At 34.7% G+C, this 13,957-nt stretch overlaps 1 long non-coding RNA gene across 2 annotated transcripts in view; it reads right to left on the bottom strand.

Moving 5' to 3' along the window:
* Positions 1-13,957, bottom strand: part of LOC102165728 (uncharacterized) — a 582,163-nt gene that overhangs the window by 249,066 nt on the left and 319,140 nt on the right. The window lies entirely within an intron of this gene.

The raw sequence follows: 13,957 nt of genomic DNA, 5'->3' as shown, positions 1-13,957 counted from the left end.
AGTGTTTTTGTGGAATATTCTTCTTTCATCTATCATCCTTATAATTTATGATTTATAGTTTTATAGAATTTTTTGTTATGTATAGGCCAATAGTATAACCAAAGGAGCTTCATATTTTAGCAATTATTATATTTTTAGTAGAGGTTATTTGAAGACAGAAAATAGAGGGCACCACCTTTAATGTTAGTACTCAAATAAAATAATCATGGAAGTTTTATTGTATTTTTTCAGTTTTTATATACATGTGATGTTAATGTATTTATAGTTACATATATAAAGTTGTATATCTCAACCCATAGTGTTTATTTTTCATATAATATTACAATAGCATTCTCATATTCTAAGCATCTTCCACATAGGCATGGTCTCCTTAACCAATTTCTGATGATTGGATTTTAGTCTATATACTCAACTTATGCGCTTATATAATCAATTTCCTATTGATAGATACTTAGTAATTGATTTCTTTCAATGTTTTAACATTACACATAATACTTAGGTGAGAACTCAGTAACTTTTTCTTTTTTAAGAATTATTTCTTTAGGCTAGAATAGGGTCAAAGTGAATGAACTCTTGGAGTTCCTGTCATAACTCAGTGGTTAACGAATCCAACTAGGAACCATGAGGTTGCGGGTTCGATCCCTGCCCTTGCTCAGTGGGTTAAGGATCCAGCGTTACTGTGAGCTGTAGTGTAGGTTGCAGACGCGGCTCGGATCCCGCGTTGCTGTGGCTCTGGTGTAGGCCGGTGGCTACAGCTCCGATTTGACCCCTAGCCTGGGAACCTCCATTTGCCGTGAGAGTGGCCCAAGAAAATGGCAAAAAGACAAAAAAAAAAAAAAAAAAGTATATGAACTCTTTTGGGTTTTTCTATTGTCAAATTTGTCTTCAAAAGGATTATGTCCCAGCAATAATGTCTGAGATTTTCCATGTCTCCGCATTCTCTGTAATATAGAATATTAACTTTATTTAGTCATCTAGTGTGATAGCTAAAATGATGAGTGCATTTCTTTGGATATTATTGAGACTGAGCACTTTTTGGTTTCATTAAATATCCTCTTCTTTTATGCTTCTTTGGCTTTTATCTACCATCTTTGGAGTCATCCCTTAACTATATTATCTATAACTATAATAGCACAATTTATTATTTATAGTTAGCTATTCAAATCTAGACATGTGTTTCAACTTCATAAAGAAATCTCCATTCATATAGTAATAGGCACACTGAACATGTAGAACTATAAGATGCAATGAGAAAGTAACTTTAATTCATACCCATGTCAACACATATATTCAAAACCATTTTGTAAAACTAACTGTTGCCTGCCATTTGGGTGAAACTGTGCATAGGTGCCATTAACACTTCTGGCCACTCTTGGTTAATAAAAAATTCTTTCAATGACTTCTAGCTATAAAAAACAACCTCACATAAATAATTAAGATTGCAATTCCACGTAGTAATCAAAATTCTGAATTCTCATTTAAAGTTTAAACTTCACTGAACCAACTCTGACATTCTCCAGGTAGAAAACTTGCAGAGGGAAAACAGTACATATCGGCTTTTCCTCCGTTAGGATTGAGGTTGAGGTGTGCATTACAAATAGAAAGAGATAATTTATTAGGCTGTTTTAAGAGCACTAACTTAGTCAGATCGCCTGGGAAGGAATGTCAAACCTGACGTTTAGTTACTTTATGATCTTGGTAAAATAGTTACTATTATTAGATTGTTGTTTGGATCAAGTAAGTTAATATATATAAAGCAGTTGAAAGAATGCCTGGAACAAAGGGTGCTGCCTGTGGAATACTTAATTCCTAACATTTGCCCTTGTAGATATCGCCTCTCCTGCCTAGGAGCTATGACATTTACCACCCTTAAGCCATGACACCCCCTTAAAGTCGGGGTAGATTACTAGGAGATAGAAGAAAGAGAATTATTAGGACAGAAAATATGTGTAATGTAAAGCAATGTGATATTAGTTTGCTCTGTCCATGGTAAATGTTTACAGCTGATGTTTTTTTTCATGGGGTCTTCATGGGTTTTTCAGTGTTCAGATAACAAAATTTCTCACTGTACTTTCTTTGATGCAAGCCAAGTGGACCTTGTTAACAGAGTCCTTGCAGAGCTTCCAAAATTTTCCTTTCATGGTCCCACTGCACTTCTTTCTTACTCTTTTGGGGAAGAATTACAAATGACCCACTAAAGGTTGTCTTGCTTGCTTGCTTGACCCACATTTAGGCATCACAAACAAACATAATTGACCTGTAGACCATGGAAATGCAGCAACTTCCCAAAACATAGCTCTCTGCATTTTTGCAACAGACTATGTTAGCCAGCTACCTATAGACATTTTATTCAACATGTGTCATTGACTAGTCAGTCTGGTGTTTTCCAAATAAGAGAGGCCATATCAGCTGTCCAAATGGTGCTACTGATGTCCTTCTTTCTCCCTTGATTTGAACTGAGTAGGAAGCATCACTTTACTGCTCCACTATACTATATAGGGGGTGAGATGTAGAATATCTATAACACAAATCTCTCCAAAACATTCACAACGTTTTAGTTCTTCTCAATCTCTTGTATGCTGGAGGTAAATATTCAGATAAAGGTGGTAATTTGGGGAGACTTTCTCCCCCTGCTTACATGATTTAGTATTTCAATTAGAATAGAAGGGAACTGAACCTCCATTTTCCTGAAGCCACAGCAAAAAAAGAGGTAGAAGTGCTGTCCGATGTATTCTTATATAAAAATTACACTTGTAAAAGTTGTAAAAGTAGTAAGTTGAAGGGAAGCATTATGAAAATAATATTTTTTTTTTTTTTTATATTTTTTGTCTTTTTTTGTTGTTGTTGCTATTTCTTGGGCCGCTCCCGCGGCATATGGAGGTTCCCAGGCTAGGGGTTGAATCGGAGCTGGAGCCACCGGCCTACGCCAGAGCCACAGCAACGCGGGATCCGAGCCGCGTCTGCAGCCTACACCACAGCTCACGGCAACGCCGGATCGTTAACCCGCTGAGCAAGGGCAGGGACCGAACCTGCAACCTCATGGTTCCTAGTCGGATTCGTTAACCACTGCGCCACGACGGGAACTCCTGAAAATAATATTCTAAAGGATTTAAGAAATACTTTGAAATTTATCACATATTTATTGTGTAATTTCTATATTCTATGCACAATCAATAGGCAATTATTCTGCCCTTATAAGGCAGATTTTTTTTTTTTTCTTTTTAGGGTAGCACTGGTGGCACATGGAGGTTCCCAGGCTAGGGACTGAATGAATCAGAGCTGTAGCTGCCGGCCGACGCCACAGCCACAACAATGTGAAATCTGAACAGTGTCTGCAAACTGTACCAGAGCTCAGGGCAATGCTGGATCCTTAACCCACTGAACAAGGCCAGGGATTGAACCTGACTCCTCATGGATACTAGTTAGATCTGTTTCCACTGATCCATGATGGGAAATCCAAGGCAGATTTTTTTTAAATTTAAGTATAGTTGATTTACAGTGTTATTTTAGTTTCAGATGTACAGCATAATGATTCAGTATTTTTACATATTGATTGAAAATTTATTACAAAGTAATGGAAAAATTCCCTGTGCTATAAAATATATCCTTGTTGTATACATAGTAGTTTGCATCTTTTAATCACATGCCCCTAATTTGCCCCTTCTTCCTTCCCTCTCCTCCCTGGTAATCACTAATTTGCATATATGAATCTGTTTCCATTGTGCATATATATGCATTTGCATATTTTTTTAATTTCACATATACGTGATAGTGGTATTATCTTTGACTTATTTCACTAAGAATAATATTCACTAGGTTCATTCACTTTGCTACAAATGACTGAATTTTATTCTTTTTATATCTGAGTAATAGTTTCTCTATATATAAACAGATGTACATATACACATCTTTATCCAGTTATCTGTTGATGGGCAATTTGATTGCTTCCATATCTTGCCTATAGTAAATAGTGTTGCTATGAACATTGGGGAGTATGTATATTTCAAATTACTGTTTTTCTATTTTTCAAATATATACCTAGGAGTGGAAATGCTAAATCATATGGTAGTCATACTTTTACTTTTTTAAGAAAACATCACACTGTTTTCTGTAGTGGCTGCATCAATTTACATTCCCCTTAACAGGGTACAAGGTTTCCCTTATCTCTATATACTCTCCAACATTTACTCTCCAAGATTTATCACTTGTAGAATTTTTGATGATAGCCATTCATTGCTCTTTTGATTTGCATTTTTCTAATAATAAATTATTGAGCATCTTTTAATATACTTATTAGCCATCTGTAGATCTTCTTTGGAAAAAATGTCTATTCATCTCTTCTGCCCATTTTTTTTAATTGAGTCATTTGGTTTTTTATATTGAATTGTATGAACTCTTTATATATGTTGGGTTTTAACACCTTGTCAGTCATATCATTTACAAATGGTTTCTCCCATTTCATAGGTTTTCTTCATTTTGTCGTGTCCTTTGTTATGCAAAAGTTTCAGTTTAATTAGGTCCCATTTGTTTATTTTAGCTTTTACTTATTTTGTCTTAGGATACAAGTCCAAAAAATATTGCTATGATTTTTGTCAGCGTATTCTGCCTATGTTTTTGTCTGAGAGTTTCATGGTTTCAAGACTTAGATTTATATCCTTATTTCCATTTTGAGGTTATTTTTGTATATGCTGTAATGTAATGTTCTAATCTCATTGTTTTATATATGGGTATCCAGGTTTCTCAGCACCAATTTTTGAAGAGACTGTATTTTCTCCATTGTATATTACCGTATACTTGTCATAGATTAATTAACCTTAGGTGTATGCATTTATTTCTGGACTCTCTATTCTGTTTCATTGATCTATGTGTCTGTTTTTGTGCCAAGACCATGCTGTTTTGATTACAGTAGATTTATATTATATTCCGAAGCCAGGCAGGGATACCTCCAGTATTGTTCTTTTTTCTCAAGATACTTTAAGCAATCTGAGACCTTTTGTGGTCTCATATGAATTTTAGGACTATTTGTCCTCAATGTGTAAAAAATGTCATGAGTATATTTTTTTTTCTTATTATGGCAGCACCTGCAGCATATGCAAGTTCCCAGGCTGGGGCTGAATTGGAGATGAGGCTGCAAGCCTATGCCATAGCCACTGCAACACCAGATCTGAGCCACATCTGCAACCTACACTGCTGAAACACTGGATCCTTAACCCACTGAGTAAGGCAAGAGATCAAACCCACATCGTCATGGACACTATGTCAGGTACTTAAAATGATGAGCCACAACAGGAACTTCTGCCATGGGTATTTTGATAGAAATTTTATTACATCTGTAGATTGCTTTTGGTAGTATGACAATTTTAACAACATTGATTCTTCCAGTGCAAGAGCATTGGATATCTTTCCATTTCTTTGTATCATCTTTAGTTTCATTTTTGTCATTGTTTTAAAGTTTTCAGAGTGTAGTTCTTTCACCTCTTTGGTTAAGTTTATCAGTATGTATTTTATTTCTTTTGATGAAAATTTAAACAGAATTTTTTAATTATCTCTTTCTGATAATTCACTACTAGTGTATAGAAATACAAGAGATTTTGGTATTAACCTGTATCCTACAATTTTGTTGAATTAATTTATTTATTTCTAATGGTTTTGGTGTGGAGATGTTAGGGTTTTCTGTATATAGTATCATGTCATCTACAAACAGTGACAGTTTTACCTTTTCTCTTCCATTTAGGTTGCCTTTTACTTTTTTCATGTCTGATTGCTATAGCAATACTATCTTAGATAGAAGAGGAGAGGGTGGGCATCCTTCTCTTATTTCTGAATTTAGAGAAAAAGCTTTTAGCTTTTGTCTATTATGATTTTGTCTATGGGTTTGTTATAAGAGGACTTTATCATTTAAGATTATGTTTCTGCTACTCCCACTTTGATCAGAGTTTTTATCATGAATAGATGTTTAATTTTTGTCAAAAGGTTTTGTGCATTTCTTGAGATGATCATGTGAATTTTATCCTTCCTTTTGTTAATATTGTTCATCACACTGATTTGCAAATACTGAACCATTTTTCAACCCTGCAATAAATCAACTTTAACACAGTGTATGGTCTTTTGATACATTGTTGAATTCAGTTCACTAAATTTTGTTGAGGATCTCTGTACCTATATTTATCAAAGATATTGACCTATAATTTTCATTTTTTTGGTGTCTTTGGTTTTGATATCAGGGTAATGGTGGCCTTGTACAATGAATTTGAGAGTGTTCCATCCTCTTCAATTTTTTGTAATAGTTTGAGAAGGACAGATATTGGTTCTTTATTTATTTGCTAGCATTTGCCCATGAAACCATTCTGGACTTTTGTTTGCTAGAATTTTTTAAAATGCAAATTCAATTTTACTACTAGTGATATGTCTCCTCAAATTGTTTCTCCTTGATTCGGTCTTCACATGCTATATATTTCTATAAATGTATCTATTTCCTCTAGGTTGCCCAATTTGTTTTTCATATAACTGTTTGTAGAATTCTTTTATAATTTTTATATCTCTGTGGTTGGCTGTTATTTCTCTTCTTTCACACTTTATTTTATTTATTTGGGTTTTCTCTTCTTGGTAAGCCTGGCTAAAGGTTTATCAATTTTGTTTATCTTTTTAAAAATCTAGTTCTTGCTTTTCTATTGTTTTTTAGTTTCTGTTTTATTTATTTCCTCTCTGATCTTTGTTATTTCCTTTCTTTTGTTGAATTTGGGGTTTGTTTGTTTGTTTTTCTTTTCTAATTCTTTTAGGTGCTAGATTAAATTATTTGAGATTTTTTCTTATTTCTTATGGAAGGCCTGCATGGCCATAAACTTTCCTTTTTGTACTGTTTTTGCTGTATCTCATAGATTTTTGAGTGTTGTTTTCATTTTCTTTCCTCTTGGTATATTTTCTGATTTTTGCTATGATTTCTCCATTGACCTATTAGTTATTTAGTAGTATGTTGTTAAGTCTCCACATGTTTCTTTTTTTATCATTTTTCTTTCTGTTGTTGGTTTTTAGTTTTATATTGTTGTGGCTAGAAAAAAAAGTTTGATATAATTTCTATTCTTTTAAACTTATTAAGACTTGTTTTTTTTTGGCCTAGCCTATGATCTATCCTGGAACATTCCATGTGCACTTGAAAAGAATGCGTATTCTGCTATTTTTTAATGTATTATCCTATAGATATCTATTAAGTATAACTGGTCTACTATATCATTTAAAATCACTATTTGCTATTACCTTAATTTTCTGTCTGTATGATCTGTCCATTGATGTAAGTGGGTTTTCAGTGTTCCCTACTATTATTGTATGAATTTCCCCTTTACATCTGTTAGTATTTGCTTTATATACTTAGGTGCTCCTATATTATACATGTTAATAAGTATAATAGCCTCTTCTTGTATTGATCCCTTTACCATTTCATGTCTTTTGTCTTTATTGTCTTTGTTTTAAAGGATATTTTGTCCATTATGAGTATTGCTATCCCTGCTTTCTTGTCATTTTCAATTGCATGAAATATCCTTTTCCATATACACATTTTCAATCTGTCTTTCACCCTGGAGTAAATCTCTTGTAGGCAGAATACTGCAGGTTCTTGGAGTTTGTGGGGTTGGAGATGATGTGAGGTGGAATTTCCTCTCTTCTTAGTAGCTGTCACTGCCTTGTGTTAGGAATGGGATCTGATCCAAAGTTGCTGGAGCAGAAGTCCTGAGGTTTGGGCCCCAGCTGGGTCTCTTTCATTTACATGTGTTTTTTTCTCTCCTTGCACCAGGGTCTTTGCCTCAGAGAAGGGGAATGCTGAAGCAAGTGGGGCTCATGCATATACAGATGCCTGATCGACTTCCTCTTTATGCATCTGTAGCTCCACTCAGATTGAGCCATTGTTGAGTCTTTTCCCCAGTCCTGAACACCCCAGATCCAGTGTCATGCCATGGAATGGACTGAGCAGGGCTGGAGTATTCACTTGCTTGGGCTAGGGTGCACAGCAAGGTGGTCATGCAAAACCCAGCAGCTGCTAGAGCAAAACTTTCTCTGCCCTACCTCAGGGACAAGCCAGTACATGTATGATCATGAAACAGAATTTTAATGGAATAGTTAATATTTATTGAAATGTTTTATGCCCCATAATGTAGAGAGCTATACCTATTCTAAAAAGCATCATAATTCTGAGCTTCCGTTGTTAAGAAATTTTTTTTTTGTCTTTTGTCTTTTTAGGGCTGCACACACTGCATATGGAGGTTCCCAGTCTAGGGGTCTAATTGGAGCTGTTGCTGCCAGCCTATGCCACAGCCACAGCAATGCCAGATCTGAGCTGTGTCTGCCACCTACACCATAGCTCACAGCAATACCAGATGCTTAACCCACTGAGCAAGGCCAGGGATTGAACCCGCAACCTCATGGTTCCTAGTCAGATTCATTTCTGCTGCACCACGATGGGAACTCCAAGAAATTCTTATATTATTAATCTAGATCTAATGCCATTCTGTGACCATTAACACTAATAGCTCTGCAAATACTACTACTCCATACATAATCTCATAATGATACCTTTGCATTTGGTATGAACAAATAAATAAAAATATTATGTACAAGATTCTTTGAGGGTAAACATGGAATAAGAATACAGATGTTTGTTATTTATCTTGTGATTTGTATTGATTATAAGCAATCAGTTGCCTAGTATATTGGAAAGTAAAAATTCTGAGACTCAGGAGTTCCTGTTGTGGCACAACGGAAACACATCCGACTAGTATCCATGAGAATGTGGGTTCAATCACTGGCCTTGCTCAGTGGGTTGGGGATCCAGCATTGCCTTGAGATGTGGTACAAATCACAGACACAGATCAGATTCCACGTTGCTGTGGCTGTGGTGAGGGCTGGCAGCTGTTAAGTCCAATTCAACCCCTAGCCTGAGAACTTCCATATGCCACAGGTGCAGCCCTGAAAAAAAAAAATCTGAGATGCATACCACTGCTTTGTTGAAATAAAATTGTCTGGCTATTGTTTTACTGAGTATGGTAGACTTTTGCAGACCTGCCATATGTCAGTGTTTTGAGCACTATGACTAGCATAAAAAAGTGAGGGTCTGAACTCACACTACTATTTAAATATCATCTTAGGGATGAATATTTGTATTTACTTGAATGAAATATTTTAAAAATATAAAAATACATAAAATATATAACTTTAGACAATATTGTTACATATATAGACTTTTGATGCCTCATTCTTTTGGTTATTTAATGAATGTTAAAAGGACTATAAAGAATGTTTATTCATCTAAATTAAAATTTACACAATGACCCTTTACTTCTCCATTCCCAATCATTTGTATTAGAAAAAGCTATCTACAAAAACTTCAAATTTACTGCCTACATAAAAAGAAAAATAACATCTGGAATGCTGAGTAAATATAAAATGACCTTTTATCAGCAATGGAAACCTGCATCCACTTCTGAACTTAGTAACCAAAGAGAGATGTGGAGAAGGAACTTACCGAATAGAAAAGCAAGTTAGAGGATAAAAATCACATTCATGAAAAATAATAGAGTAGAACTAGAATTTATGTGAGTGAAGAAAATGTTGAAGGGTCAACAATAATGGAGATTAAATACTAAGTCATTTTTGGGGAGTTCCCGTCGTGGCGCAGTGGTTAACGAATCCGACTAGGAACCATGAGGTTGCGGGTTCGGTCCCTGCCCTTGCTCAGTGGGTTAACGATCGGCGTTGCCGTGAGCTGTGGTGTAGGTTGCAGACATGGCTCGGATCTGGCGTTGCTGTGGCTCTGGCGTGGGTTGGCGGCTACAGGTCCGATTCGACTCCTAGCCTGGGAACCTCCATATGCCGCGGGAGTGGCCCAAAGAAATAGCAAAAAAAAAGACCAAAAAAAAAAAAAAAAAAAGAAAAAAAAATACTAAGTCATTTTTAGGACGAACAATGAAAATAGAGTGTTATGTATCTACTGAGAAACAAACAATGGTCAAAGGCATGATTCATAATTTTTAGAAGAGATAGACTCATAATGGGAACTGAAATTATTGACAGAGTAGGGATTGGGAATTTATTTCTTATAAAAACTTCATTATTCTGAGACAGATATGCTTTTTATCAATAGAAGGAACACTGGACTATAAAATAATTCAAGTCCAAATTTTTCTCCATATGCAATAAGTTCTATGGACTTGTATATGTTTATTCACCTTAAGAGCCACACTCTTTTTCTCTTATAATTCTTCCATTATATTTTAAGAAGATCTAATTGTCCATCCAGCACTAAATATTCACTGTATGTGTATTATAGTATGTACTTTTATTTCAGTAGTAAAGTAGTTTCCTATACAGAAAAGTATCTAAGTTACTTGCAGGCACTTTTTAATGTATATAATATTCTTTTTTACCAACTCACAATTTTCTCAGCAAATGTCACAAGAAATTGTCAAATATCTTGTTAAACATATAACATATCCTCATTATTAAAATACATAGTTATCTTGCCTTAAAATAAAATTTTAAAAAAGCACAGTTACAATTTTAATGAAACAGTTTTCCATAACACTTTGAACTCAATTATTATTATATTAAAATTGAGGGGTTTTGACTAGACTAAGTCTTATATGGCCCTCCAAGTCCTATTTACTTGATAATTTTTTATTTCAAGCATTAGCACTTATTCAAGATCATTAAAGGAGAATGGCATTACTCTGGTATTTTAAAGATCTTTCAAAAGGTTAAAAAATTCTTGTTTTCTTTAAATTTGACTTTAAAAACATTTTTAAGAAAAATTCAGTGACACCTAATTTAATCAGAATGCAACTATAAAGAACATCAAATCACGTCCTCCAAAATTTTTAAAGAAAGAGAAATATTTGTATTAAGCACATTTAAAACCTACAATAATGTGAACTAAACCTAAACAAGCTTTAGTTCAGACTGAAATAAATCACGTATACATTATCTAACTATAGAACACTATAAGAATTGATATTTAAATTGAGAGCCTGAGGCACAATAATACCCAAAATTTAAAGAATTTTTTTCATTTAAAATTAAATTTAAAAGAATATTTTATCCTCTAAGAATTCTGAATAACTAGGGCAATATATCAAAGTTTAGTTTAAAACTATCCCGATTACAATTCGTACTTCCATTGTAAGAATAAAACCTTAGATTTTGAGTTCCAATTGTTTTTTTCCTTCCCATTTATGCTACCCCCATATAAGCCTAAGAAAAGGCTACGACATAGGTTCAAAAGGCGGTCAGAACCATAATGCTGCTTTTTACACCACCCGTCAGCAGCAATGCTATTGGATAGGTGGAGGAAAACTCTCACTCACTTAACAGTCTATTTGCGTTCAGTTCCCTTTTGACATATTTGTCACAGTTTCTGTGTTAAACTCTAAAGAAGAAATTGCTCTTCTTCTGCTCTACCTCCATTCCATGTTTCTGATTTGTTGGTTGTAATCTATTTTGGAATGAAAACCAGGTAATTAAGCCTCTTCAAACTGTAATGAAATTGTTAAGGTATTTCCTAAATTTAAAAGCTATGAGCCAAGATCATGAACTTTGCAACAGTGTACTTCTTGGCTACTTAGAGATGTTATTTCCTGTTAAATTAACATGTTAAAGATTTTGGGTAATGTTAAATTAATGATATCTGAGACAGGAAGCTATTATTCTCTGAGTTGCCTATTGGTAGGCTGGTTAACTTCATAGTTTCTGTGAATGTCTTCCTAATTAAAAGTAATGATCTCCAAATAGATTATCTATTCTTAATTTATTAACAATATGTTTAGAAATAGAAAATTCAAAAATTTGTTTGATCGTATTTTTGAATAGAAAGGAACATATACATAAAGGAAAAAGCCATGGAACCTAAGTTAGAAAAAAGGATAAAAAAATTACATGATATAAAATGGCCCAATATTTGAATGATGTTCACTTTTATTCAAATTCAGTCTATCCATGTAAATGATACAAAGTTGAAAACTATGTCACATGGCAAAAATTTGACCAACTCCTGAGTAGGCAACCAGCCAGCCCAGCAGATGGACATGAGAGGATCCAGCCTAGAATGCACTTAATCCTTGCCCAGTAGCAGTGAAGTGTATATTGAGGCCATTATTCCCTGATGAAAAATTCAAAGCATCTGTTTATTTGGGGCTGCTGTTTCACCAGATGGAAGTTTGTACCAACTACTAAAATAACCAGAATTTGAGTCGCTTTCTAGAATATCAAAAAGAATCTTTTATGGCTACATGTTGAGATGAAGACAACCAGTCTTCTTTAGAACTTCTTTCCCTAAAGATTTCTAAAGATAACACAGAATACAACTTAATATTTATTTAGTGGCTTTCATTAATATACTCTTCTACTTTCATTATTACAACTGACTCCTTTCAGTCCTCAAAAATTATTATTGTTGGAAGTAACACAATAAAAACCTGACATAACCAAAGGCACATACCTTCTAGAATGTTTTCAATTATGTACAAATTATTCAGTGGTATTTGGGCCCACCAGTTCACTAAATCCATCAAAATAAGCAAGGGTCCCCATCTGTAGCCACCTATAGATGCCTGACACCAAATTTTATGAACACTGGGAAGATAAACAAGGTTGGAAATCTATTAGATCACCCTGTGTGTAGGACCCAGTCAAACCTCTAGCCCTATGCCCTACTGATAGCAGAATAACTCTATTGTCCTTGACCTATTATTATTTGAATATTTAAGGAAACAAAAAATGGTTCACTCTTCAAGAAACAATAACTACAAATAAGTTCAAATAACTACAAATAAGTTCAGTCTTAATGTTTTGGGGTTACTATAATGTTACAAAATCCTCTCATAGTTATACTCAATGATCTTTATTCTCTATGTTTTATTTTGTTCTTGAGACCATATGAACCCATAGGATTTTTTTTTTTTCCCACAGCTGGCAAACAATTTGGTGAGTGATAGTGCAAAGCTAAAAAGATTATTCACACATTTCAAACTTAGCAGTTGCCTCGAATTGCAGTCTATGCCATCCCCTCATTGTTTCAGTAATTATCCTGCTGTACCTGTTAGATAAAATAAAGCTCTTCATGGGAAATTCACCTCTGGTCCTCACCATTCTTGATCAACTATTTCAGTTTAGACACAATCTTTTTTAAGGTTCCTCATCCCAATAGCTGAGTGGCAGAATTAACATCATTCATAATGAGGAAAATAAGGAAGTGGGAAAGAAAAAAGGTAGAAAATATGGAACCCCCTTTCCTCTTTCTTACAGCTACAATGCATTTGCTGCACACTCCTCACTCACTCCCACACACAAAGTACAGGCAGGAATACTCAGGATTGATATAGAGAACTGCTTACATTGATAGCTTCACAATGGGAGATTGTTCAAGAGCCTTCCAGCTGTTTTGCTATATGGATATTTCTAGACAATGGTTAGAGTACTTATGAGGTATTTTCAGAATCTGTCAGTAAGACAGTGTAGTTAATGAGTTACTGGATTTAGGCAGGACTTAATTAATGCCTCCTTTTCAAAGTGGAGGATCTAGAACCTCAGGGTAGATAATGTCTCCTAGGGAGACCTCCAGAGATTATTTGAGAGGAGTAAAGGAGAGGTTCACATATGCTCCGGACAGCTAGGACTATGAGAACTTACTGATAGTAACAAAGCTGCTGCAAAGTGGCAGCTATTTCCAGGGCAGATGTTTCAAAGCGTGACGTGCAATGCGGGTAAGCAAATAGTCTGCTTCTTCAAAGTTTATACTCAGGAACTAACTAGACAGCTTTAAGTTCTAGGTAGGACACCCAAGAATTATGACAGAAACCTGGATAGCCAAGGTGATTAGGAAATTTAATCCAGGCCCAAATTATTTTGGGATTGTGATAGTTACCTCAGGATAGAATCAGTCATAACTCTCTACTTACAATTGAAAAGAACAGACTAG

Source organism: Sus scrofa, chromosome 7 (genome assembly GCF_054392235.1).
Source record: "Sus scrofa isolate SSC_HxYL_T2T_F1_AM1 chromosome 7, Sscrofa_HxYL_maternal_Yorkshire_Landrace_v2.0, whole genome shotgun sequence".
Taxonomy (NCBI): domain Eukaryota; kingdom Metazoa; phylum Chordata; class Mammalia; order Artiodactyla; family Suidae; genus Sus; species Sus scrofa.
Note: the sequence above shows the minus strand (reverse complement) of the source record. Positions and strands in the feature narration are given on the sequence as shown.